General features: G+C 38.4%; 1 protein-coding gene across 6 annotated transcripts in view; it reads left to right on the top strand.

Annotated features, from left to right (window-relative positions):
* The first annotated feature begins 18,265 nt into the window (after positions 1 to 18,265).
* The window catches only part of LOC108900020 (RALY RNA binding protein like), a 78,691-nt gene continuing 69,407 nt past the window's right edge, over positions 18,266 to 27,549 (top strand). For 3 of the 6 annotated variants that reach the window (XM_018700810.2, XM_018700811.2, XM_051066864.1), the window contains exon 1: positions 18,382 to 19,198. The gene's annotated coding sequence lies outside the window, so the exon portion shown is untranslated. Of the gene's footprint in view, positions 19,199 to 27,549 lie in introns of all 6 variants that reach the window. The other 3 variants (XM_018700807.2, XM_018700805.2, XM_018700809.2) reach the window with 3 other exon arrangements.

Here is a 27,549-nt window from a genome sequence, read left to right as displayed (position 1 = left end):
ACATTATTAGACATATACTGCTTTTTCAAGGTTGAAAGAATATATACATCAACATTATTAACAATATATTCAGGAGATTTCTGTATTCCATCATTGATTTTAGCTGAAATCAGCTGTTGTTACTGGGAGTGTGAATGCCAAGTAATTTTGCACTATTGTACCACAGATGTGATTGGCAATAATTTGTCATCATAAAGCTTTGGCTGACATCAGTCCAGCTGGCTCTCCTTATTACACAACATTTATTCACACACATCAAGAGTCTTTTGTTTAGTCTTTCTGACCCATTATTTTTAAATATTACACAAATGGCAGTGCAACATCACTAAAAATACATACAAAGGCAAAGTAAAGGTGATGGGTGCAGTGAGTGTCTTATTGGAGGCTGCAACATTCATGTCATGTCTCATATTTCAAGTCAAACATGAACTCAAAATCAGAATTTAAACATTAACACTAAAGGCTATTTGTAAATTTGTAAGTTTTGCTGTCACTACATAGCCAGTGTTAGCAACAGCTGTTTACATACAAGTACAGGAAAAATGTTGCGAATTTAGCATCAAACGCCATTCCTTTACTCACCAAGAGTGGTCTCCATGTATGCAAAAGCAATAATAATGTCACTCTCCAATAGTGACTCACTGTAGCGTCCAGACTGCCCTGAAGAAGTAGTGCTGTTCAAATCCAAACAAATGGCTGAAACTCTTGGTAAATGACCTTCACCACCACCTGCCCCTGGCATCTGAGAAAACTTAAACAGCCCCTTTAACCAAATAATTATAAACATAACCATCAATACCTTATTCAGGTTTTAGTTGCCACAAGCAATTATAGTATGAAAAAACTAACTGAATGTATCTGCAAAAAGCTGGGGCAGTGAACATTTTGTGCAGAATCAAAGTGGCGATTCCCCTAAAATCTATTTAGAAATAAACAAAATATAGCAATCTTTTTTATTTGACAGCAGCCTCAGAAGCTTCCTGCAAATTCTGACATACTTCACTCACCAGACTATCTTTGACTGACATTACTGATAAGTCTGTCATTTTGCATGAGGTAGTGGTGGTCATACCTGAAGGTATTTTAAGTCCAAACCCCAAAGGGAAAATTGTTTAAAAATTGTATGTATCTCATCAGTATCAACCCACTTTTTGAATCAATAGTTTTCAGTACTTTTAAACATGACAGCTGGATCTAATAAGAGTTTAAAACCATTAGTTTGTCCCATAAATGCTCAAACACTAGCTGCTCCTTCTTGCTAATCCCATTAATTTCATATTCTGTGTTTCCTAAATGGGCTAAACACTTGTTTAGAGTTCAATTTGTGTAGTGTTTTATGGCGTAATAGCTGCAGTGGTGAGATTGATGCTTCTATCATGTCGTTGCTGCAAGAATAAAAGCGTGATTATTTTCTTAGCTTATCTTCTCTTGTCTGTTATGTTTCAATTTTCACCACAGTGCAAGTCCTGGCAAAGACTTATACGTTTAGAAGCCTTATCAGAGCTTCCTTTCAGCCCTACTAGGCCTTTGTAGAAAAATCTCTCTCTGCACTTGCCTCCTCCACTCGCTCCATTTTCCTTTTCCTTGAGCCTGCATCTCTGGAACATTTGATGATAATCACTTAAACCATAGACATATGCCAGCGCCATCACAATCTGCGGACATCCTGTTTTTCCATGTTGACCACATAAACATCTCACTGCCGTCCTGTTACACAAGTTGTCATCTTGTTATTAATCACTTTTAGACGAGATACTTCAAAGTCCTCATTTGTTAACCTTCATTTGTCATAGACTCCCCATGCTGATCCCAGGCAATTACTCATTGTTGAGGATGGGAAGATGAGCAGTCCATAATCAAGCAGCTCAGAGTTAAGAAACTCTTTGTGATTGATAGTGAGTTGTCATTAATGGCAAAATAATAAAGGCGCAGCGTGCCACAGGGATGCCTGACAGGCAATGGAATTGAGAAAAGATGAATTAATTACACATCTTTTTCAGTGAAACAGCCTTTGGACCACATTGCCTCTACTCACTCATGTTAAGTGGTGTTGTTTTTTGTTTTGTTTTTTTTTTTGCCTTTTTGCCCTTGAAAAAGTTTCCTTTTCAAGTTATGCCGCCTCTGGTGAATCAGGCTTCAGAGATAATATTGTTTGACATGCATTTAGATATTGTGTTTTAGTTCCTTTTTAACCTACTTTAATTGATTCCCTAAGCATGAGAATAAAAGTAAAAATCAGGGGAGATGCTGTATAAATGAAAGTTTTTTTTAATGAAATTTGACCAGCTTTAATCCATGTCTACGTTTAATCAAAACCAACTGTCTCCTACTGACAAAAAATTGTATCCAACAGTGTGAGGAAAGATTGTTGCTTCACAATGATCCTTTTTTAATTCTTTATAATCACTCCTCAAAAGTGTTTTTTTTTTTTTTTTTTCAGAAAAGAATTGCCATCAACAAACAAACACATAGGGTTTTGTGCACCATGCTGCATTAACTGTCACTGTTGTGATTTTCTCAGGAGGAGGTGTTCGGAGAAACAGTTAATTAAAACCTGATTGCACACTCAAATACAAAAGAAATATCACCATATGTTCTTCACATAGACAATCAGTAAGCATCAAAGTAGTCACCTCAGGGGCTGAAATGCATGAATGTCAAAACATGTCAAGTCAGACTCTGAATTTTGGAGAATCATGTGCTTTTGTATCTAGTTCATTAAGGTTTTTAGTGTTGCATCACTTCTACAGAATGAGAGAGAATATACAAAACTCCCCAGATGTGAATTACAACAACCACTGGAATATTGGATAGCCAGCTGTTATTGTTGCTTACCGACAGCTAACGTTGGTCAGCTTTCATCTGAAGAAACATATAAAGGCAAATCCAATTATGACATTTTAGGGAGCTTTAACTTCCCCAGAGAGCCTCTTTTGAAGTGTTTGCACTGAAATAAAAGGCACCAACGTTGCCTCATAAGTTTATAAAGAGCCTTTGATGAAAAGAAAATACATATATTTAAAGTTTCCATTCGTTTTTATTATTTTGATGCAGCACAATGGAACCTCTTCACAGCAAACATCTTGTTGTTTCATAGCAGCAAAAGCACAGGTGTAATTAATAATATATTTAACAAGCATTCTTGTTCACGGTCATGGTTTACTGGAGCACTTGCTGGACCTGAGCCATCGTTAACAAAATTTGCCTCACCTGTGCTAAACCTGCTCTGACAACTGAAAGTCTCTTTTGTCCTACCAAGGTCAAACTCCAGAATTTGACTTTTTAGTGGCTGTTTTATCAAATGAAAAATGACTATACCATATACAGATATGGAAAGAATAATTTCAGTCAAAACATCAGGTTAAGTTTGCAGTAACTAAGAAATGGAGCTAAAGGCTAAACCAAACTAAACTGCAAATACATTCTGGTTTTGTATTGCTGCAGTATTGCACTCTGGTTTGGTAATGTACAAGCTGCCATCACACTTACTGCACAGCTGTCCCACAGAGAAGGAGCCAACTAGACAGCTAAAGCAGGAGGAGTAAACTGAGTGAAAACTAACTGGTGACGTAGGCATGGCTAGTTTTAGCTAACGGTAGAGGTATTTAATTACTGTTTCTCCCCCTACAGCTGTTATTTGTGAGTGGTAAACATCAAATTTATGAACTGACATCTTCAGTTAGTTTTACTCATGATTGAATTAGTCATTTACTAGAGCTTAATGCACTCATAGAAAAAGACATAGCTTAACAAAAGCTGTTAATGTAATTAGCTTAGCAGAGCAGTGACTGCCATCCAAGGCTGCTCTCTCAGGTTTTGACTCTGATGAACTTCATATGATTTTGTGGTAAAGCTAGCTTAGACTTATATTCAACATTATATTCAATTCCATACAAATATCAGTCAAACACTGTAGCAAAACAGCAAACTCAATCCTTTGACTTTCCTATGGACTGTAAATAGTCCAACAAACTAGTTGGACACATATTTTTGTTTGTAGGTACTTTTTCCCCATCAAATTATGTGAACATTATCCAAAAGCAGTTTGTAGAATCTGCATCTGTAGGTACGATATTGGTTGATTTTTGTGGGTAAAATTACCAGGTTAGGTAGGTATAAAATGAAGCTATTACAAGATTTCTGTTGTGCAGTTTGCCAGTTACCATTTTAAACCCTCTTTCCTCAAAATTGCTGCTTCTTTAGTATCTGCTCCAGGCTTGGAGTAGAATTTTAATAATCTACTTGATACTGACAAAAAAAATCTGTAAAAATCTGAAATTCTTGGATGCATTTTCATTGTCATCACTGTTCATCACTGACGCATCTCACCATTCTCTGAGTAAAAAACAACTGCCATATAATAACTGGCTGTGAGGTGGGAAAGTATAAAGCACAAATGCTTTTCAAAATCATGTTTCATTGTCCTCTGATAGATGTGGTGAATTCACTGTCCTACTAATGAGCTGCTGAGGTTTCAAAAAGCCTAGAATTTCCACAAAAAAAGTCATTGGAAATGACAGCGGGTTTACATAGAGTTCAGCATGTGCCTTTCATCGTGGCATGACAAACAACTGAGGCACAGCAGGGGGTAAAGCAAATAGTAATGTGCACACCAGGAGGAATCGCAGTGAGGAATACAAACTAGGATGAGAGTAAAGACTTGAGAAAGGAGAGAGGTTGAAAGAAATCTGTTTCAATTATGTTGAGAAAGGTCAACTGTTGTGATGACAGATTGTTAAACATGCAATGAGAGTCTGCATTATTAATAATCCATAAATTGATAGAATGAACATTCAAAGCATATTAATTGTTGGGATGAAACACACCATATATGGCTTCATTTGGGACTCATCCTCTTGGGAACTTTCTGGATGTTTTTTTTCCTTTATGATTGCTATATACTATGAAACTATAAAGCCCTTCAACTCTAACAGTCTAGAGAAGATACACCAATTACTTTGACTTGACTTGACATGTAGGTCACATCTCTCATGTCAAAAAAGTACTATCTTGGTATTGTGGAGTCATGTTAAAGGAAGAGGATGATGGGGAGAGTTTGGGATGGATGGATTATTAGATGCAGTTGTCATCATATTTTTTATAAGATAATCCTTTATTAGTTTCACAATGGGGGAATTTACATATTTTACACACAGTAATGATGCTGTTTATATAATATCTAATGTATTTCTATTTTGTTTACTTTGTTCCTTTTTCCCTGCTCATTTACTCACTTTACTTTCATTGTTTTACTGTGTTTTGTCTTATTTAATATTCAGTTATATTCCTGTTGATTGCATGTATTCCAAAGTGATATCTGTTGTGCTCTGATGAAAGCCAATTTGCATTAACATTTCTCTGTTAGTTTAAGATTAAAGTCACCAAATTTTTAACAACTGGAGTGTTGAAATTGGTCCCCTTTAATGCAAGGTGTTCCACAAGGATCAGCTCTTGGCCCGCTGCTGTTTTCTGTGTGCCATTATGGGGATGACACGCAATTGTATCTCTGTGTAAACTTGGTGGAGTGCCCCTTTAATTATTCTGCTTACCCAAAATGTTAAATCCAGTTTAAAATAATCTTGGCAAAATCAAAGTATAGCTTGTGATGCTGAGCAGATGAGTAACACAAAAGAAAAACAACCAGTGGTACTACTAAGTATCACTTGTAGGCTCGCATACATTCTCCAGGCAGTGGTTTATGTGATGTGAAGACAGCAAAGTCATCTTTTTAAAAATCTAACTTGATTAATTCCTTTACAACACATTGATTTTCTACTTGCTCACTTAGCTGCCTCCTTTGGATAAAGGTGTCAAGAAAATGCCCCAAAACAAAACTAATTAACAAAAGTGCAGATTGTCTCTGGTCCCACAGCACAGCAAGAAGATGACACACAGGACTAATTCATTATCAGCTTATTGGAATGTGATCTCAGCTGTCTGCGTCTTACATTCATCAGCCACCTTTATCTCTTCTCCAGCAGCTATAATTAAGCAAGGCTTTGTCTGTGTTATTGTCTTACAGTCATGGCAGCAATGAAAACTAGCTGTGTATATTTATGTACATATCACCATATTACAACAGTTCATGTAAACATTATGATGACGTTAGTCATGGTGCATATAGTAATGCATATGTGCATGTGGGAGCATATATTTATGTAGTGAGGAATCATGTGAAAATCTTTTTTATGCGACCCTGATGAAGTTTGACATTATTTGCAGCATTAACTCACACTATTGGTTCATAACCCACTTCAAAACCCAGTATACCCTCAGTGATAGAAGAAGTATTGTCACAGCTCTAACCAGTCCTGACCAACTTTGTGCTTGTTGACTAATTTTAAACTTTTTAAATAAATCACTAACTTTTAATCGTTAACATCTGGTTTTATGTTGCATATCTTTTCCCATCATGAGCCAGGGGTCGTAACACAAATCCTTCACCTAAGTAAAAGCATTGCTTGGTAAAATAACCGTTTTTGTCAATGGAGTCCGGTACCAATATATAGGTAGCTAGCTAGCATTGCTGTGCTCATTGCTTTTACATCTCACTTTTCTGTAAGTCTGACATATGAAGGTTTTCAGCCTGTAACCTTGTTGCTTAGTTCACCAGGAAATAAGACATTTTTCAAGGCAAAGTGATACCTGTGGATGGAATAAATAAACAAATAGCGCATTCTCACCAGATATTGTTGCACAGGGGCTGGTTCTCTAATCTGCAACATGCAAACAAGGCTTCAAATTTAGCTTTCCCTCCAGCTTCCTTTACTTCTCCCTCATCTGCTTTCATGATCAGATTTAATTTTAAAACAAATGTGAATAAATTCTGACTCCCTTCAAATGGTTTGTGAATTAAGCTGAAAGTGCTAATTAGATGCAGCCTAAGCCTCTCATGTGTGGGGCATATACAGTATGTTTGGAAGCATGATTAATATTCATGTAGTTAGCATATAAGCTATAAATCCCTGTTGAGTAAGTGCAGTGTTCTTGTCACAACCGGCTGTTTATGCGGCGAAACAAGAGCCATAGTCAGCATTTGCTACTTCATTCTCATGCTTATAAAACAAACTTCAAATTATGTGCAGCTCATTATCTGTAAACAGAGTGAGAGGAGGTCAGAAATATTTTGAGAAGATTTAGATTTTGTATCATTGTTTTCGAATGCAGCCAATCAGGAGCAAGACAAAGAAGAAGAAAAACAAAACACTTAACCCATTAGAAACATTGTGTGCCTGTATGGATGAGTTTCTAATTAGTTTGTACATCAAGACCAGTGACAAATGAGCCCTATCATTACTTAAGAGTTATATGCAGTTGAATGAAATTTGGTTAAAAATTTGTTTTGTTTCATTAAGCTAATTTTTATCTAGTTTTCTAGCTGTGTTAATGGAAGAGCCTGAGGTAACACTGTTATAACGATTACATTTATTACAAATAATTACATGAATAATTCATTGTTGAAGGTTTCTTCTTTTAAAGTACTTTCGAGTAATTGTTTGCAAAAATAGCAAAAAAAAAAAAAAAAAAAGGGTGTCACTGTGCAAATCTTTTCATCTCTAAAAGTTTCATGTGTTCTGTTAACTGTGTACTGTGTGTAGATAAGACCTGGAAACAGCATCTGCAAATACATAAATATATTATAGCCCATATCATGAAGCCCAGTATTGTTCCATTATGTGTTCATGGGTCACAATTAATATCTTCTTTTAATAACCAATAATAATGGCTCACTCTTTCTTTCCACCTAGAACTGACTTTGCCATAGATTTTAAGGCAGGTTTTTTAGTCGATATGTCAGGTTAGAGGTCAAATGAAAAACTACGCATTAGCTGCTTATTGAAGTGTGGTATTGAAAATTTGAAAGGCTTAAACTTAATTAATTCCCATACACAATAAAGAGAACACACACAAAAATGGCGCTTACTTGGTCCAACCGTGGTTTCTTAATACCTATTCACTATGTTTTCATAATTCTAAATATATTTTCTAGAATTTACAAAGTTTTTTTCTATTGCCGTCTTTTCTTCTCTTGTCAAATAATCTGGTCAAAAATTATACTGTTCACAAAGCATTAATTTTTCAACTGATGATTAAGTCTTCCCGACCTTGCTTGCTTCACAAACATTTTCCCTCCTCTTGTAATATCAAACCAAAATACCAAAACCAGGACATATGGTATTTTTACTACTACCATACTGGTCCTATACTTTTTTTTCACACTGCACATTTCATTTTCTCACTTTTTCTGAGCCCGAGATATTAGAGGATAGTATCTTGCAAATCTACAGCTTGTGAAATTTAAATCATGTTGGTTCAACCTGATCCTCTAAGTCCAACTGGCCCTGCAGCAAAACTGCAGCACTGTGGGCAGTGCATTTTAAGGCCAAGAGGCTCATGGCACGCAGCTGAGGCTGGAAGCCACTCAGCTAGCTGCAAACATCACATGCCAAAGGCACCAGAAAAAGCCATTCACTACCACTAAGGGGTTCAATAGGAAGGAACAATAACAGGCAAGGACCCCTGGACTTCCTTTTGCCCTCTGCTTTCTGCAGGATGTGTATAAGGGAGACCTGCATGGCAGCCAAAGTACTGCTGGCCACTGGGAAGCCTTTTTTCACTATCACCTTCTGCAGAATCTGATTAAGAAGGATGTCTATGGCTCCTGCCACAGCTGCTGGGAGCCCTCTTTCCAGAAGCACCTGTACTGCCAAACCAAAGACCCTCCAGTTTGGCGGAAGCAAGAGACCATGTAGCCTTGGAAATGAGCCTCCAGACAAACACAAACACTGCAGGCACATTCCTCTCTTTTACCCCTCTGTTACTCTAAATTAAGGGCTCCTAGTGAGAGAAAAACTGCCCTTATACATGTAAAGAGTAGTAGATAATGCCAAACGTGTGCATGTTAAAACTGTATCTGAGCCATGTTAACACTTAAACATCACTCGATGTACCGACAGTGTGACAGAATGTTTGCCAATATTTGACTCCCCTCCCAGTGTTGATCTCCTAAAACAAGGCTATTTCTGCACTTTAGCCCACCATGTCTAACAGGTTTGCATAATTGATTAACTTCACCTTACATTTCACCTTGACTTAGTGGGTTTAAAGAATGATCTCATTGTAATTCTCTGCCTTGCCAATAGATGTGCACATTACTGTAAATAGTTTTAACCACTGTGTCTTTTCCACTTTGCAACACTGCAATCACAATATTCATGAATAAATGTAATTTATATAAAATATAATACTAAAAAGGTACTAACCATCGTGAATGACATATAATACTCTCTGTATTATGCATCAAATGTAGAGGGGGGATATCTTAACATATTTTAAGATAACAGAATTTTATGGTTATTTACTGTCTGCATCTTTCACGGCATGTTTCATATGGAATAGAATGCATGATGAATCACTTGTATGGAAACATAATATGGTGGAATAAGATATAAACTAGAAAGGATTGGATTGTGTATTGTAAGTGATGGAGATGTTTGCTGTGCATTTGCTCTTATCACATCACACCAAATCGGTCTCAGGGGATTCGATTGACTTCCAAGAGATCAGCAGATACAGATGGCTGATAAATTAAAGGAGAAACCTGAATAAATGAGTGGAGAAACATTAAGAATGCAGATACTCCCACACAGGTGCACTGCATGATACAATTAGGTAATTAACATCCAGTCATGCTCTCTGGCATGCATAGAAAAGCTGAGCAGGCCCAGTTGATTCTGACTTTGTGTCAGATGGCAAAAGGAAAAGATTTAAGAGACCTTTACAGAGGATCCCTCATTGGGGCACGAACGGCAGGAGCTTTAGTCACAAAGAGTGCTTAGCTGGCTGGTGTTTCAGTAAGAACACTGAGTGACATTTGCATTTAGGTCTATAGGAAAGACATCAGTAAACAGGTCTGAAAATTGTAGTCGACCGCGCACATTTGATGGCCATGATGCTTGTGCATTAGTGCAAAATGTAAGGAAAAACAGAAGAGCAGGTGATCGTGATCAGACTAATTAACTTGAATTTAACTTTCAAATTAAAGTTAATTAGTTTTGGATGTAAAAACACTCAGGAATCTGTTGGGCCACATGAGACACAACACAAAGACAAATATTCAGTAGCTAATATGTCTGGTATGCTATACAACATGTAGATACTGAGCAGGACAGATACACCTTAAATGGATTCTTAAAAAGACTGAACAGACTCAAGTGCAGCTCTACTCAGCTATGAAATTAAGAGCAAGCAGTTTAATGAAGCAGTTTTGTTTCCAAAGTGACCTGTCTTTTCTTAAGGTTCATCCTCCAATGGCAAACTCAACATTAACTCAGAAAACTAGCTCACTTCTTCTTTTGGCTAGCTGACTAATTAGCAATCAGGCTGTTGTCAATATTTTACTATAGCAACCAAAACTGTTATCATCAACTGCACGTTAGCTTGTGAGGATTAGAGCAGCCTTTAGATGACAATTTGTCATTAGCCACACATAAAATTGGCTAGCTAAAAATATTAATCAGTTTAAAAAAAAAAAAAAAAGCCAAACAAAATCTGAACTACGCTTTTTCACTTTCTTGACCAGAGTAAAATGAGACTGTAGCTTAGCACAGACACAAGATAGCTAGCTGAGCTCTGCAATATAATACACCATGATTTGTAGGCTACAGTCTCTATACATATTTATATGTATACACACACACACACACACACACACACACACATATATATATATATATATAGAGAGAGAGAGAGGCATTTATATTTGCTTTGACTCTGACTACCAGGGCACAGTTCCTAACTCCTGTTTTTAGCTGAGATAATTTTTCATTTTCAGCAACACAGAGGCATCAGAGGTAGCAAATCAGAGGTGACAAAGACTTATGCAGAGGTCTTTAATATATCAAAATCAAAGACATCACAGATGGATTTTTTTCACACTTGCAGCCAGACATAGAAATAGGAAACATACAGGGCTTGAATACAAAATCATTCTCCATACATTTCATAAATGGCCTTGAAAATCCTAAGGGCAAATTGACAATTTTAGGTGATTTTTTTCCCCCACACATCCACTAGTGCTGACAAAAAATGACACTAGCCATTACATAAGCTCACTTTGTGCAGTGTGCTCAGTCATACCTAGCAGCTCTTTTGCTATTATGGGCACTCAGAAAAGAGCAAAGACAGAGAGGAGGCAGCAATCGTGTCCATCAACACATATTTATAAACTTTAACCATATTCTCTCAAGTAAAGGTTGACTCCAATTACATATTGCTGTCTGGACAGAGTACTGTATTTTTATGTATATTTAATTACAAGCACAGATATATTTAACTTTGTTGAACGATCTGATCTTGCCTTTTCGATTACACCTGGTATTTTTAATGCATTCTCGTTATCCTCATTGCTATTGAACCTCTCCTTGCTCCTGAGCAAAACCTACATTGGCACCACTTCACAATGGTGAGAAGAATAAGAAAAAATACAGAAATCTCTCATGTGGAATAACCAAACACTCTAAGGACCCCATTCTTCATGGTAAAATGATTAAGAAAACAGGTTTTCCGGACCTTTTCCAGGGCCTTAGCATTTTTAGCATGATGACATTATACTGGAAAAATATGGGGAACAGCCAAGCTCAAACCGATGCATGTAGCAGGAAAAGATATTTTCAAGTAACACATTAAAAGTGAGTAAAAATGATATCATTTTAGCTACACGCAATTTAGTCCCCACAGTCACAGTTGGACCAATTTCATGCTCCTGTGATTGAATAAAGTAGTTAAGTGGTTTAGCATTTGCCTTAAAAAATCAAATGAGATGTCCATCATTAGAAACCAAAAGCAACGCTGTCCCCACCTGCACCATATGCTCAAATATGCAATGCAATAAAGCCATGGAGACTGGCCATGCACAGAGCAGAGCAGAGCAGTAATGCTGCATGCAAACAAATTAACTGTCATGTACTTATGTTAATTAATTATCAAAAGGGCACGTACAGCACACAAAACAATCAACCTGTCTCAGTCCCACAATGCTCCCGGCCGTGTAGTGGCCAGGAGAGTCCAGCTACTTTGTGGCGAAAAGGTCATCCTGCCTTAGTCTCTGTGGGTGCCTGTGGCAGTCACACTGAAATGGAAATGTCCCTGTGCGATGTGACAATTAATCTGACTGCTGTTAACAAGGTAAGTACATCAGATGTGCAGGCGTCTGTTCAGAGGGACCTTTCCTCTTCTTCTTCTTCTTCTTTGTCTTCGTTATTCTGTTTCCTCCTTTTTTGTGTTTGAGTCAGGATGGAGCTGTGACACTGTTTACCTCCCCTCTCAAAGCCAATTATTTTGTTCATCAGAATGTAACGACGCGAGCTATTTTTTCCAGCTCCTTGTCACCGACTGAGCACAATTAATTCAATGCAGAGGCCAACATTTTCCTCAAGACTCCTCTTTCTCTAAACTTAATTGGAAGTGTAAATGCTTTGTCAGATGGCGCTGCAGTGTGCTGTCAGTAAATTGGCAAACTCAAGTTTAGTCTGCATGTTGGTGTGTGCGTTTATGTATCTGTCTGGCTGGCTATTTGACTGTCTGTGAGCGTCTGAACCTTTGACCTGTCAATTCATACTTTTGTTTACCTCTCTTGACAAGACATCAAAATGAGTATTACTTGGAGGGGAAGAACACACGGTGTGAGTGAATACAGAACGCCTGTAATTGGGTCTTATTTTACCGGCAGACAACATGGACAAGAGTGCCTTGGTTTGCATGAGAATTACAACTGTTGACTGTTATTTTGATGAGAACGACTTTGACTATTCAACTCCAGTACATATATAGCAGAGAAGTAAATGAGCAGACAGAGTAGTCTATAGGGGCATAGGTTAAAAAAAATTCAGGGCTCCTCAAAAGGAATAGTAATCTGGGTTTGGGATGTCTGTGCTGTCAACCTTTGCACTGTGACAAACTGTAACTCCAGTTAGGAAGCAGAAGTCTTAAATTTTGCTTCAATAAAGAAAAATTACAACATTTTTCAACCTGTATTTTATACTCATAATTGTGGCCGTGCTAACTTATGTGTTATAATTATTTAGACCTTGCCAGCTCTGGACAGGTGCAGTGGATTTGAGGAAATGTAACCTCAGCATATTGGAGCAATCTGAGAGAACAATGGAAGAACCACTTGCAATAATTTATTCAGTTTTTCATGAAGCGAAACCCTGTTTTTAACACTATTTACAGTCTGCATTTTTTGTACAATAGCCTTTCAGTATTTTTCCATTAGGTAATTACCCCAAGATCTGTAAACAGACTTTGATGTTTAAATTCAGTGGACTTTTTCTTTAAGGAGATAACCTACAGCAGAAACAATTTAAAGATGAAGATAACATATGTTGTTTTAGTCATGATAAATATGTCTGATGTTAAGCTCAGGATTTCGTGTTCATCCTTTAAAGCAGATCAAAGTACACATAAGTAAGAGTACTTTGGGCAAAGTCAATTATATAGTATTTATGTCAAATGAAGTGTGACCTTCTAAATGTCAGGCACTGTGCAACATAAAAATGATCTTGCACTTGCATAGTATAACACAGCTCTTGAACTGAAATTATATCCCCTGAGACTTTCACTAATCAGCATGATATAATATTACCACTGCCAAGTTCCACATAAAAGGTTTTACTCTATTTACCTGTCTTGAGGAAATGATTTTGGATCATGAATTAAGAGCTTATGTTTCCTATCTCCAAATGCTGATACATCTATCTCACTTTGTGACTTTGATGAAAGTGGTTCCTGACGTGCAAATGAAAGTCAAAAAGACAGTTTATCTACTTTAAACCTTGTGCTTGTTCTAACACCTGCTTTTTCACTGTGTAAATTCCATTTAAAGCTATAAATGCACAGATAGTGTGGAGCAAGAGCGCAAAATAAATAAATAAACCACAGCATCTTGTTATAATATGAACATCCTCTTGTTATAATGAGATGCTTTTATCATGAGACTATGAGCAGCGAATCTCATAAGCCACAACTGAAGGTTAGACAGAAGAACAAAGATAGTGGAACATGCTGTCCTACAAAGAATAATACAGCTCTCAAATTTCACTTTGCTTCTCCGTCTCTGATAGAGTAGACAAAGTCCTTTGTAGTATCTGCATACTAATGACAATCCCATTAAAAATTATATTGCTTAGCAAGAACTCAGAGTCATTGTGCGTTAGGTCTGAGAGAGGAAGACTTGACTAGTTCATTAGTGGCCTCTTCCTGTTTCATGCTGTATTGCATTTAAACTTAATGTTCGAAACTTTAAATGCAGCTTGAGCGCAATGGAAGATGTGATGAACGTAAACTTTGAATGGTAAGTCTTATAATTGTTAGGATTAGGCTGTTTCACCCTTCCTTCCCTTTTTTGTTTCCCTCTGTGTGTGTGTGTGTGTGTGTGTGTGTGTGTGTTTGTGTGTGTGTGTCCTGCTGACTGTGGCTTTCTAGTTCCTGCTACTGCCAGTCCTCCTGCACACCTGCTGCTCGTCACCTAATCAAGGCCTCACACTGCTGCAGCATTTAAACCCTGGCTCAGCCCTCCACTCTTTGCCAGTTCATTCAATCAACTCCAGCAGTAACACTACAGCCAAGCTCTCAGCTATTGCTCTTGCCTGTTTTTGTGCATGTTTTAAATCTCTTTCTCTGTTCTGCTTTTGAATCGAATGCTACAGCAGCCTTAATTTCTAGACTTAGATGCTACGAGAGGCTGATCCTCAAACACAAAGATTCTCTGCAGGGTGACTGATATTCATGTCAGTAAGCCTGCCGTACATCCCAGCAGGCTGCTGTGGGTCAGTCAGCTCGGACAGAGAGCAGCCACTGATGTGGACAAAGGAAAGAAGGAAAATGAACATAAACACATGGGAGATCCTTTCAATTGAATCTGATCCTAACAAGCATTGGATGACATTTTTCTGCCTGACCTGGCCCACACAAGCACATTTCCAACCTTTAAAATCTGTATAATGGTGAAGAAAAGTCTCTCCTGTAATGATTTTACTAAACCCATATTCCACTTCTGATATTAGCGAACACAGGCAATGAAAAAAGGCTTTCAAATGTATTTTCATTTTGAATTATTTGATATAATCCTTCCACCTCAAGCTCTAGATTTGTAAATGTAACCCATTTATTGTAATGAGCATTAAATCCCCTTACAGTTATGTGTGCACACTCCATTTATTTTTGATTAAAATATCCTGCATGATTTCTGCAGACTCCTTGACAAAATGGTAATTAAAGAATACAAATCCCGTCATTGCTTTAATAAAGGAAATTAATTCAGTCCATAGTCTTTTTGTGTTGCCACAGGGTCCTGTGCACTACCACCACACAGTGACATGGAGATCAGCATCCTGCGAAAGTTCATCCAACTGACCACGAAATGTCACACAAAAAGCAGAATAAATGGGGACTCTGTGGGGTCATAGACATCGGTCCCTCCTCTAACACCTAGTATCACAAGAGGTAGCTGTATTACTCATACTGATCACAATAAAAATCAGAATTTTCTTAAGTCTCTCTCTCTCTTTTCCACATTGCTGCATGTTGTACACAGCCTATAAATAATGTACTAACAAATATTGATTAATGCACCTCGAGAGGAAACACTTTGGATGTGTGGAAAGGCCCAAAAGCCCAGATGTTTTGAGCTCTGCCTCTGATTGGCTCTTCATGGCCAAAGGCAAAGTGTGGTCCTTGCACAGTGCTATACAACTGGGGATTTCATAGTAGGCAATGAATTATGATTCTCTTTAGTTTCATATCTTATTTAATTTGTAAAATAACCGATGGCAAATGCACTGAGATTCTGGTTAGAGCTAGTATCAAATGGAAAAGGTATCTTTCTGTTGTGTCTCTAGCTGTGCCACGGCTGCTGATCAGCCCCCGCCATGTCAAAAAGGTTGATATGACTGATATTTTTTATTTCAGGTATTCATACAGGGCATTCTGTTAACCTTTGCAAGTCTCTTTCAGATGCACCAGCGTGGCTGATAAACAGCACAGACCTGAAAGCTGCGTGTGTATCGCTGTAAACATGACAGCATCTCCCATGTTTATGGTCACATATGTATAAATCATGTCGAGTGAGACATAAATTCTGTGTCTCCTACAGCATGAGTTGAAAGTTATGAGGGAGAAAGGTTAATTTTAAGTCAAATGACTGTTTGTCAATTCCGATGTCATGCGTTAGTCATAGTTTATTATAGAGTGTGGTATTGGATTATGTGGAATTATTCTGGCTGTGGCCTAATTGCATCATTTTCACCTCTGCTCTGCCCACGTCTTGGAGCCTATCTCTATCTATTTACTATCCAATTCTTAAGTCAGACCTCTGCAGCATTCTGAATCACCTCATTGACAGTGAGTTAGGTCATGAACAGCCCCCAGGCATCGATAATTACGGTCTGACATGTGCTGCACGGCAACACGCTGACCGTCACGTTGGGTTTACTGGCACAAAGACCAATGCGCTATGACACCACTGACATATCACACCAAAGGAGACAGAGGAAACACTGTGGTACAGAATGTTGCCAGAGCAACTTAAGAGGCTCTGATGGCTTAATGAAAGAAGAGGTAAACACACTTAGTGGTGAAGGTGCTAGATTTTGCTTCAAGGAAAAGTTTGATTGCTGTTCTTGGACACCCGATGCATTCTTCAGAGACTATAAAGCATTTTACATTGTGCCTCCCAAAGGCTTGGATGTGATCTGAAAAGTGAATTAAATTAGACAGTGCTTAAGGTGGAAACAGTGCACCAACCACAGTTATGATGAATGAATGGTGACAGTTGTCTCCAGCAGTGTGTGTTACATGAACTTGTACTGAATTTTGCCTGACAACTGCAGTCAGACACTAATGCATCAATAACACATTATTACTTTCCTGTCTGGCACAATCAGCAATAACCTACATTTCTCAGGTGTAGTTATTTAACAAATGAGAGAGAGTGGATTTTACAGGAAATAATGTGGGTCCTGTAAAGTCAGATTGACCTGTAAAACCTAGCATAGTGAGTTACCTCATTAGGTTCTGCACCTAAGAAATGAACACATAAATAAATACATGAGGCCTCACCCGGAAGTGTTTTATTTATTTATCTTTTTTTAAGGCACATTGAATATAGGGTAAAGCCATCCTGTTTGAGCACTGTGCACAGAGCTGGACAGTATTTACTATGACACTGTGTTTGTTCTTTTGGTTTGAAGTACAACACTGTATCTACACAGGAGGCGCACACTTTACTCTCCCAGTTTCAGCACCATGGACACCACTCTGTGATGTTAATGCACTGATAGTAGTGTTTGTTTCTCCATAAGTGTTGTTTACTCTCACAGACAGTGGTTATACCTCTGTTTGCCTTCAGTGTTCTGCATTACCATTGTTTCTGCACTACTGACAGAGCTGGGTGATGTAAAGAGTATGGTGGTAGTAGTAGTAGTGTTGACAATGCATGCCATTTTTCCAGCCGTGTGCATCCTCTCCATTTTCTTTGTGCAATGCATCAATGAAAGACAGCGTCTATAAACACCCATTTAAAATAAAATCTAAAAAACAAACATTTTGAGTGATTTACGGCACTGTAATGTCAAACCCTGCTCATTAGTAAGTACTGTGTAGTGTGTAACTTGGACACAGCTACTACTATATACTATACTAATGTCCTAAATTGCACTCCACTCTCTTGGTTTCAGCACCATATACAGTGCTCGGTGATATAATTACTATGACATACTTTTGTTTGCTTGTCTTCAATGTACTACACTCTATTTCAGCATCATGGACAGGGCTATGTAGGTTATAATGCTGTTGCTTGTTTAAAATATTGGCCAAATTCCAGCATCATGGACGGTGCTGGTATAATATGAAGGGTATTCTCCTGTTCGTCCTGAACCTGCTGCATTTCCTCAGTTTCAGTACCATGGACAGTGCTGCGTGCTACTGGGAGGATGATGCAGTTATGTTGTACTTGTATGTGCCACCCGTGCATACGTTGACCAGCCCCACGGTAATAACCCACCCCTCCTGTCCCTCGCTTTGTCCTAAGAACAGAAACATGCTGTGTATAAAAGCCCATGTTTCTCCTGGACGGAATGAAAGCATGTCTGGATCCCGCCGTGACGCTGACAGCGAGTGAGCTCTGCATCTTTAAAACAGAAAAAAGCCAAAGAAAAACACACAACCAGCTCAGTCATAACTGTGGGATGATAAGGACTACCTCTTTTTACTTTTGGAGAGAGCCACGCCGTTAGGAGAGCATTCAGCATCAGCTGTTCAACACTGGTCTCTTATTGCTGGAAGTCGGGGCTGAATCAGTCACATGACAGAACTGGAGGCAGAGATCTAGAGAAAAGGCACAGCATTTCGGCTTGCACCGCCATACTGTATTTTGAGCCATATCACATTTTTATTGCAACATTTTACTCCCGCTCGGTGAGTACATTTCCAATGGCTTTTTTGTAAGCATTTTTTGTCTTTTTAATTGCCCCCCTTTTTTTATTTTTCCTCCTTTTGCTGGTGTTTGAATTGAGCATTGACATGGTGGTTTTGAGCGTTTTTCACATCCAGGCTTCAAGTTTTTAGCATGCAGTTATTCTGATCGAGAGTGCCAAGAGGGGTAAACGGGTGCGTTATCGGTCTTGAGAAAGCCTTTACTTGCTTGCAGTTTTGTTTCGCGGGTCGAAACCCAAGCAGGTTTTGTCAGTATTGAGATTTTTTAAACATTTATTGGTGGTTTTGAAACATTTTTATTTTTTTTGTTTCTGTCGACTTTTGCTGTTGCTATGCTTTGGTTTGCATTTTGCAGTGTTGTTTGTTGCCTTCGAGTTTTGTGATTTTGATGTCTCGGTGGATCTCACCGATCGAACCCCTTGATTTTACTTTGTTCCTCTTTTCTTTATAAAAGGAGTCCTTTTTAAAGCCCGATGACGTTTTAACGTGATACTTTTCTTGCAGCTGAGCTCACAGGTTTGTTGTTTTTGTGTTTTTTCGATTTCATTATACTTTTGCTGGTGGCAGTGTCAAGTATTTTTGGATGTTATCATTTTTTTGACTAGATGATGCTGGGTGGACGAGGGGAGTTTTGATTCTTGGGGGAGTTCAATGCGTTTTTGTTTTCTGTTTCAACGAGGATGAACAGACATTTTCCCTTTTGCAGGTATATAATATGAGTGGATAAAGTGATACGTTTCTGTACTGACAATAAAGAATAAGGTGACAGAAATATGCACCTGTGGCTGACGTGTTATTTTGTAAGGCTGGCCAAATTGCTCATTAGAGAAGGCATTCTTTATCAATGTTATCTGAAGGTTACCTGATGTGATCGATCCATCCTGTAATGCCTCATAAAAAAAAAGTGATCAACAATTCAAGAACAAGGATTGGGAAATCTCACACGCAGGTCGTTTTGATCACAGTGTTTCCTTTGTGTTTTGAGTTCAACAATCTTCAAGCCGTCACAGCTGAAGAATAAATGTAAGTAGCTACATTCAGGTCCTTGGGAAGGATGCACTGTAACGACTTTAATGATCTCCCACAGATAAAGTATCCAAACTCCATCCATATATTGACTCGGATCAGTTTCCTTTGCTGCAGCGAGCATTTCTTTTAACTGCAGTAGCCTATGCTGCCAAGATGGGGGAAAATAATTAGGATAACTACAGTTTGCTCTACAATACTGTGCTTTATGTCATGGGAAAAGTATAGTATCTTGCTACACTTAAGTGCCCTCCTTATTGCTGGACAAACTCATATCAGCTTTTGTAGGCCTCCATTCATAAATACTCGTGGATTTGTCAAATCTGATTTTGCAGGGAAATGAATAGAGCCACTGACAGGACTAAAAGAGGACTTAGAGTGAATTAATCCTTCAAGAGGCAGGTTTAACTTCAGATTATTGGTGTGCTGCAGGACATGCAAACATGGCTAAATTTATATTGTAGTCTTAGAAGAGGGCATGGCTTGTCACACAGTGACTGGAGTTATTTTCTGTGAATTGTAGGCTATGGTACTGCTGTGTGTGTATTTCCTGAGTAGTTTTTTGAGCCACTGTAACATTGCTGTCCAAGTTTAGTCTTTGAAGACATCAAAAAGTAATGGAACTCAACACAAATCTACGTATTCTGGACTATTCCTTGACTAATCTGAACCATTTCTCTGTCGCCCTTAGTCCTGGCTTTAACATTGGTTTTCCATTGTTAGTAAAGTGCTCCGCTTGTGTGTCAGATCTCATCAATTTGCTTCATTTTGATCCATATGTATTCAGTTTAACAGGACACAGGTTTTGTCTGGGTAATATTTTAGGCCTATAAAATACACGATGTTGGACTGTTAAGTCTAAGTATAGACTGTTAAGCCCCAGTGTCGTTAAACAGGCTGCCATGGGAGATCAGAATCAGTACAATTTTTAATGTGGTGAAATGGATTATTGATAATGTTGAATGCAGAACCAAGTAGGCAAAGTTAGATTTTTAAAAGCCAAACTGATTAGCGCAATGGAGGTAATACATTTTATCATGTATTGAGGAGCTGTTATCACGTATTGATTTCCCTGTCCCCTGTTAAATCTATGCAGGTCATAAAGGAGATGCTGATAAAGAGCCACAGGGGAGGTTTGAATGGTTTTTAAGTTGTAAGACGATTTAGAAACAGTATGTGGGGACCAATCAGGAGGGCATCTCTTACAGTCTTTATAGTTTTATCAACAGTCCCATAGAGACTGGTTAACCAGGTTCAAGTCAGAGTACTGGTGAGGAGGGGTGTAACAATTCAATCCAGTAGTTAGACTCTGATGCAAATATTCAGTCTATTCTCACTTTATGTCCATGATTTGGTTTCATTGACCATGATTCTTCAAAAGCTACCGAAAAAGCTACTAAACTGATTCAGTCATCAATAATTAAACACATTTAAGTGGTACACTAAGTTACTAGTTGAAATTATGGCTTTAATTTTACAGGCCTTTATTTTTAGCCTCAGAGTGGCCTCACAGCAGCTCATTGTCTTTACGACGATTTCAGCAACTTCCTCTCCTGTTTAGCTCTGCAGAATGAAGCACAAACATTTGCTAAATTTAATCAAACCAAGCATCTACAGTACGTTTTAGCTGTGTAACTCCAATTCAATTAAAACAGATTTGAATCAAACGTCTCAAATCTTGCTTTCTGAACCCCAGAGCGTTGCATCACACCGCAGAGACATGTCTTCACGCCCCCTAGTTGAGAGGTGTTTCCGCCACGCCGCCACAGTGTGAGCTTCTGGACACCTCTCCTGCTGAGCATTATGATAGCTTCTATTACGTCCTGCGGTGTTGTGTCTCCCCTCCAGGCAGGTTTCCTGTTATCTGGGCCGAGCCAGACCTGCACAGGAGACTTGTGGAGAAATATGATAGCTCATATGTGGCTATACCTCTTGCTACCATGAATAAAACATCACACAAGAGCGAGCTGCACTAAGTGTGCGCTTAACTGTGGGATGTGTGCGTCATGAATGCATGCCTGTCTGAATGTATGCGTCACTGTGTTTACATTAGGTTAGTGCTTTGATTACAATTTGTATCCACTCCACTGAAACAACAATTTAGGTTTCAGCTTGAATGAACTGGACAAATGGAAACGTAATTAACATGCAGTGTATTGCATTTTTTATACACATGTTGCGTAATTATTCTGGGTTGTTGCACTCAGTGGCACATATTATGAACACAGTAACCTACATAGACACATGCAAAAAGCACAGGTGTGTCTTCTGTTATATTTCTAACAAGCTTTTCCCTTAATCCAGCTTGTTTAGTCTCAGTGTTAGCACAGATCTGCTGCATAGTTTTCTATCAAACTGAGAACTGTTAGTTGAAGTTGAGTTGAAGGGTATGTAGACAAGACCACAACTTTAAGATGACTGTTATTATAGATAATCGATGTTCCTGAGCAATTTCAGATCTGAGTCAAAATGTGGGAGAGGAGTTATGTAAGAAGCAGTAATGGAGCTTTACTGGGTTTATAGGCCTTTTTATTCCATAAACGTACACACATAGCTGAAAGTTCAGTGTAAAATGCCTTTTCATGACCTGAATATATGGTAGCTGCAAAGCAATCTAAAGTTTTCACTCATATTTAGCCCCCCCTGATTTAACGGTGAAGGTCTTATTCATACTCTACAGCAGTAAATCTCAAACTGGGGAGCATAGAGCCACTGCAAGGGGGGCGTGGAGGATCTGGGGTAAAATATGGAGTGAAGCTAAGTAGAATGAATATGATTTATATTGAGAAAATAAACAAGACTTTGCTGATGCTATAAGCTGACCTTCCCTAAAATTCACCTCAGATCCTTTTTGTTAGTTGCTTCCCCCATCATTGTTAGTGACTGATTAAAAATTGTAGTGGTGGTGAACTGTTTTTGGCTCTTAAAGTGGGATGTGTCAGAAAAAGTTTGAGAACCACTGCTCTACAGTGTCTACAGTTGTAAACTAAAGAGTCATTGAATCCATTACTCATGTATATAACTCTAATACAAGAGCAAAGATTAAGGCAGAGCATGAAACAGAATGATTCTTTAATGAAAGAAAAATGTAGTGTGTGTGTGTGTGTGTGTATGTGTGTATATATATATACACACACACACACACACACACACACTACATTACACCATTTAGCTTCCTTGACTGATACCTCATATATAGGACTGATAAATAATGTTGTTGTTGTTGTTGCCTCTTTCTGTCATGTGCTTCTGTGTCTTGATCATAATAATTAATAACATAGAATCAATGTTTTTATGTGCATATTTTGTTGCTCTCAAAGCTTAATTTCTGTAAGCACACAGGAATAAAGGCGACTCAACATTTTTATTAACTCAGAGCTCCTTTCATGTGGATTCTCTTCCCTGTATCTATACGACCTGCAGCTCCAAACTAAAACTGGCATTTACATCATGTTCTACTCCCTCAATGAGGCATTCTCCTCCTGCTCCCCCCCTTTAACAGATAAACAGCTTACCTTTGGCACAACTCGTTCTACTGAAACAAGCGTTAAGTACTTTACTGTCCTTTTCTGAGCTGTTAATTTGATAAGTGAAGGGATCTCACACTTCATATTCTGGGCAATTAAACCCATATCTGAAGAATAGGGTCAGGCTGAATGACTTTCCACTGTCTATTATGGGAACCATTTGAGTTATAGAGCGTCACTTAAATGAGTCCTCTTCACTGACATCCTGAGACCTCAATGTATTTTTAGAATTTCAGATTAAGTTTTGCTTCAGCTATATTTCATTAACATTTGGTCTTATGTGTGTCGTTCTTTTTAACTTGACAATATGCTAATGAAGGCACTGAGAGAAGTTAGAAAGCAGTGATTTTTGCACAGTAAATAACTATTCCTTTTTTGACCTTTGAATAAATATAGAAAACAAGACAGAGACTGAGAGTTGGTGTGAATGCATGTGATTGTGTAAAGGATAATCTCACAGCAGAGTCAGTGCAGCCTAAAAATGGCCAATTAAGCAGCAATCACTTCCATTTTTCCTTATCGGGGGCAAACAAAATTGCAGAGGAACTACTTTTTCTATTTTTAGAAGGAAATAAGGTTCACACTGTCTGATAAGGAAGAACCTAAACTCACAGAAGGATGGATCTCAGATGTTTACTCCAGGAAGAAAGTGGAGTTTATGCTGCTTTGTCAGCTCAGTGTGCAGATATCGATCCAGCCAACCTGATAGCGTCCAGGCCACCTCTGTTTCAGGTCGAGTTACATATTCAATACAATTATCTAATCAAATTACATTCAGTCACGTTTTAGATTACATATAGATTCAGCATTGCTGCTCCTGTTACACATACGTGTTGTTTTCCTAAAAAGGAATAAGTCAGAGTTTTCTGCAGCAGCATCCCCCCACCAAACTCTCTATTATTGAACTATAATTTTAGAAAACGGTGAGTCTCATCATGGCCACACGAGCTTGTTCCATCACGTTTAACTTTTTGGTGCATTAATACAGTTTTCACATCCGTTTGCAGAGCATCATCATTAAATTTGAACCCCCAGGCAGGAAGATGCTAAAGATGACTCGCTAGTTTTCTGCTTGTTTCTGTCTTGTCTGAAAATAATGGCGAGTCTCTCGGGTACATATATATACAATTATGGAAATGTTGCTGAAATGTTTTGGCAGAATGCAACAATGTTGATCCATAAAACATTATGAATATAAATACATGCACGAACGCACACATATATACATAAAAATGATTGGAGAAGGAACAGGAGAATGGAACAGAGACAGATCCCACTTTTACAGTTTTTGATCTTTAAAGGCAGATTTAATAGTAACATTTTCCTTCTTTTCTGACTTGTGTGTGCATGTTAACTTAATCATAGTGATAATAAAACATCACAATAGTGGCCTGGTACCTGGCAGCATCAGATTAGTTTAAGAAAATGCTTTAAAGGTCACCAGGAAATAGCAAGACATTGCAATACCTTTTTTCAGTACTCCTTTAACTTGTTTCTTCCTCACTGTACAAGCAGAGTAGCAGAAACTTGAATAAATGCCACATGGAAAGGCAAGTTGATCAGCTATTCTGAAAAGAACAGATTTTTTTCACTCCCACCAGGGTGAAAAATTATCTTCACCTCCCTGAAACATAAAAAAAGCACAAAACATAGTCCATGTAGCAGAGCAAATAATAGCAGCAGAGCACCACCAGACAAAGGACACTATAAAATACCAACAGCAACATTAAAAAGATAATTACGTACAAAAGATAAAACATAAAAATAACACAGGGCAGGTCTTAAAGGTCAATTAGTCGAGTTTAAAACTGTGATTGTACTTGGAAAGAGAGACAAAGACTTGAAAACATTCATAGTTGCCAAAGGCAGCCTATAAGGCACACTTAATTAATTTAACATTAAGATGCAAAAGCAAGCGCTACTGGTAATTTAGAAATGACCAGGGCATGAAGATAATAAGTGTAGGAACAGCATGCATGGGAAATATCTAATTGGGGAGATCATTTTTGTTTGCTGCTAAATAACTCCTCATGATAATTAGTGCATGGAAGTCTCACTGTGCCTAATTTATTGGTTAGCTAGACTGTCAGAACGCAGAGTCTTCAGTGAGGAGACACGGGTTCAGACAAACAGAGACAACGGCCCGATCCATGTTTCTCAGGCACATATCTGATATGTCTAAGTGGCCGTGTGATGTTTCACTGAGTCCAAGAGAGAAAAGTAAACAAACAAACCTGAAATAAAAAGAGGCAGAGGAGTGGCGTGAGGCCTTCCAGAGCAGGTGGCAGAGGCCTCCAGATGCTGCAGAGAAGCAGCGAAGCAGATAATGTCCTGCCTAGATTACCTCAGGGAGCCCGATTACAGTGGAGCGTCCTCATCTGGGTCAGCTCCAAGCTGGTTCTGCAGGGATCAGCTGTTCTTGCTGTCGTCCTGCTGGCCTCAGCTGTCTCTCACCTGCTCAGGACCAGTTTTTATGCATTGACACTTTGAAAACCACAGTCTCAACAGACATGATATACTGTGCTGTACCTGCTGTGTAGTAACGGGCATATTTGCAAGTTTATTGGCACCTTAGATATTGCTTTGACTATACCTGCATAAAGACACTTTTCAGAAGCATGGAAGGATTACTGAACTACTGGGCACACACCCAGGGGCTCCTGAACCTCTCTTTGAAATTAGTCTTAAAGTTTGTTATTGGAAAGTCAATGAACGACTACAAAGAGACAACAAACTAACCAAAAAAAGAGACGCAAATCAACTACAAAGAGGTGTAGAATGACCACAGAAAAGACACAAAATGAGACCAAATTTTGTATCTCTTTCAATCTGGCTGCATCATTGGTAGGAGCAGTGGGGCTCCTGTTAGATGCCTGTGCCCAGGGGCTTGTTGTTTCATACTCTGTCCATGTTCATAAACCAGTTCAAGACAGCAGTCAGAGGTTTAAAAACTTTGAAGTTTAATAGAGTCTCATCACCTCAGCACACAAATTAATGTTTACTAGCCCGGATAACCTGTGATCACTTCATACAGAAGGATGCTAAAGGCTGGAGAAAAGTAAAATATTTGATGTTGGTCTGCTTTGTCTGGACAGAGCGCTCGACTCGCTTACTGCAGGTGCTCTTTAGGACACAGTTTGGACTTGAATAAGTTACATTTCAATTAGTTTTTTTGTTGTTGTTTTTTTTTTTTTCTGTGGGGAGGACTGCATCTGACACCAATCCTTAATTTACTTACAAAGTCAGACTGAAAGGGTGAAATAGTTCCCTTTATTACACATCTTCATTTAGCCTGTCAGAGAAAAATAGATTTATAGAATGGTTTTGCTAATTCATTAAAAATCAAGAAAATGATATCTTGTATGTACATAAATATTTACCTCTTTGCTCTGGCACATCCTGTTTCGTTTGATTAGTGGATCATATCAGTGTAATTCAATGTATAAATAGAGATTCAAGTTCAGATATACATTGTAAACTGATGCAATACTGCAGTATTGATTCCACAGTATACAAAAAAGAGAATGTACACAAAGAGAATTAGACATATAAGATAAGAAGATATAGAAATAAGCTGAATGGATATTTCAAGGAGATGTAACCTGAGACTGAGGAAAAAATAGAGATATTTCAACACACAGGCATCTTGACTCACATACTCACGAGGATCATGACCTCAATTTTCAGTGTCTGCCACTAGGAAAGCACAGGTGCACTCAAGTAGAGACGGCTAGCTAGCTAGCTAGCTATTGAGTTTGTGTACCCCTGAGGGCAAAAACATGTCCACTGAGCAAACCTTTTATGTTTCTCTCAACAAACGGTTCACTCAGGGGTAGCGAGGGACTGTTGGTGATGGCGAAAATGTATTCTGCTCCACATTCAAACTTTGATTGAGCCTGACAGGGAATCCTTAACTGACTACAGCATATGGACAGACTTGGGGCTTTTCATTTGGAGAGTTTCACTGAGTTATTTAAATGTTGTCTGCCTCTGTGGAATTTTGTTCTGCATAACTTTTCTAATTAGGATAAAGTAATGCAGACATTTATCATTTTCTTTCTTTGCTGCACTTTATTACCATCTCAGCTGTTGGTTTATCAGTATGTGACATACAGTGCACTCAACCCATATAGGAGATAATCCCAATTGTGTGTTTGTGTATGTGTACACATCCCCCGAACACAATTGCATGCATGCATGCCAGATTGAGATTAAGAATGGCGAATGTCTGTCTGATTACACTTAGGCTACAGAAGCCCTCTAAGCTAAATCTGAGTTGGAAAAAAAAGACAAAAACATCTGTCTAGCTAAAATGTAGCCCTACTCACCAGTGTGCTTATGGGTAAAAATAGAACTCCCATCATTTAATTCCCCACTTAGCCTCAAAAAGCAATCTTCTCCTGAAACATTAATAGCTTGTTGACATCTTGCAGTGAGCCACAGTCTATCAGGTGGCGTGTGTAAATAAGGCTTCATTCTTCATATTGATTTTTCCTCCAGGTTT

Source organism: Lates calcarifer, linkage group LG24 (assembly GCF_001640805.2).
Source record: "Lates calcarifer isolate ASB-BC8 linkage group LG24, TLL_Latcal_v3, whole genome shotgun sequence".
Classification (NCBI taxonomy): domain Eukaryota; kingdom Metazoa; phylum Chordata; class Actinopteri; family Centropomidae; genus Lates; species Lates calcarifer.
This window is presented reverse-complemented; position numbering and strand designations above follow the sequence as displayed.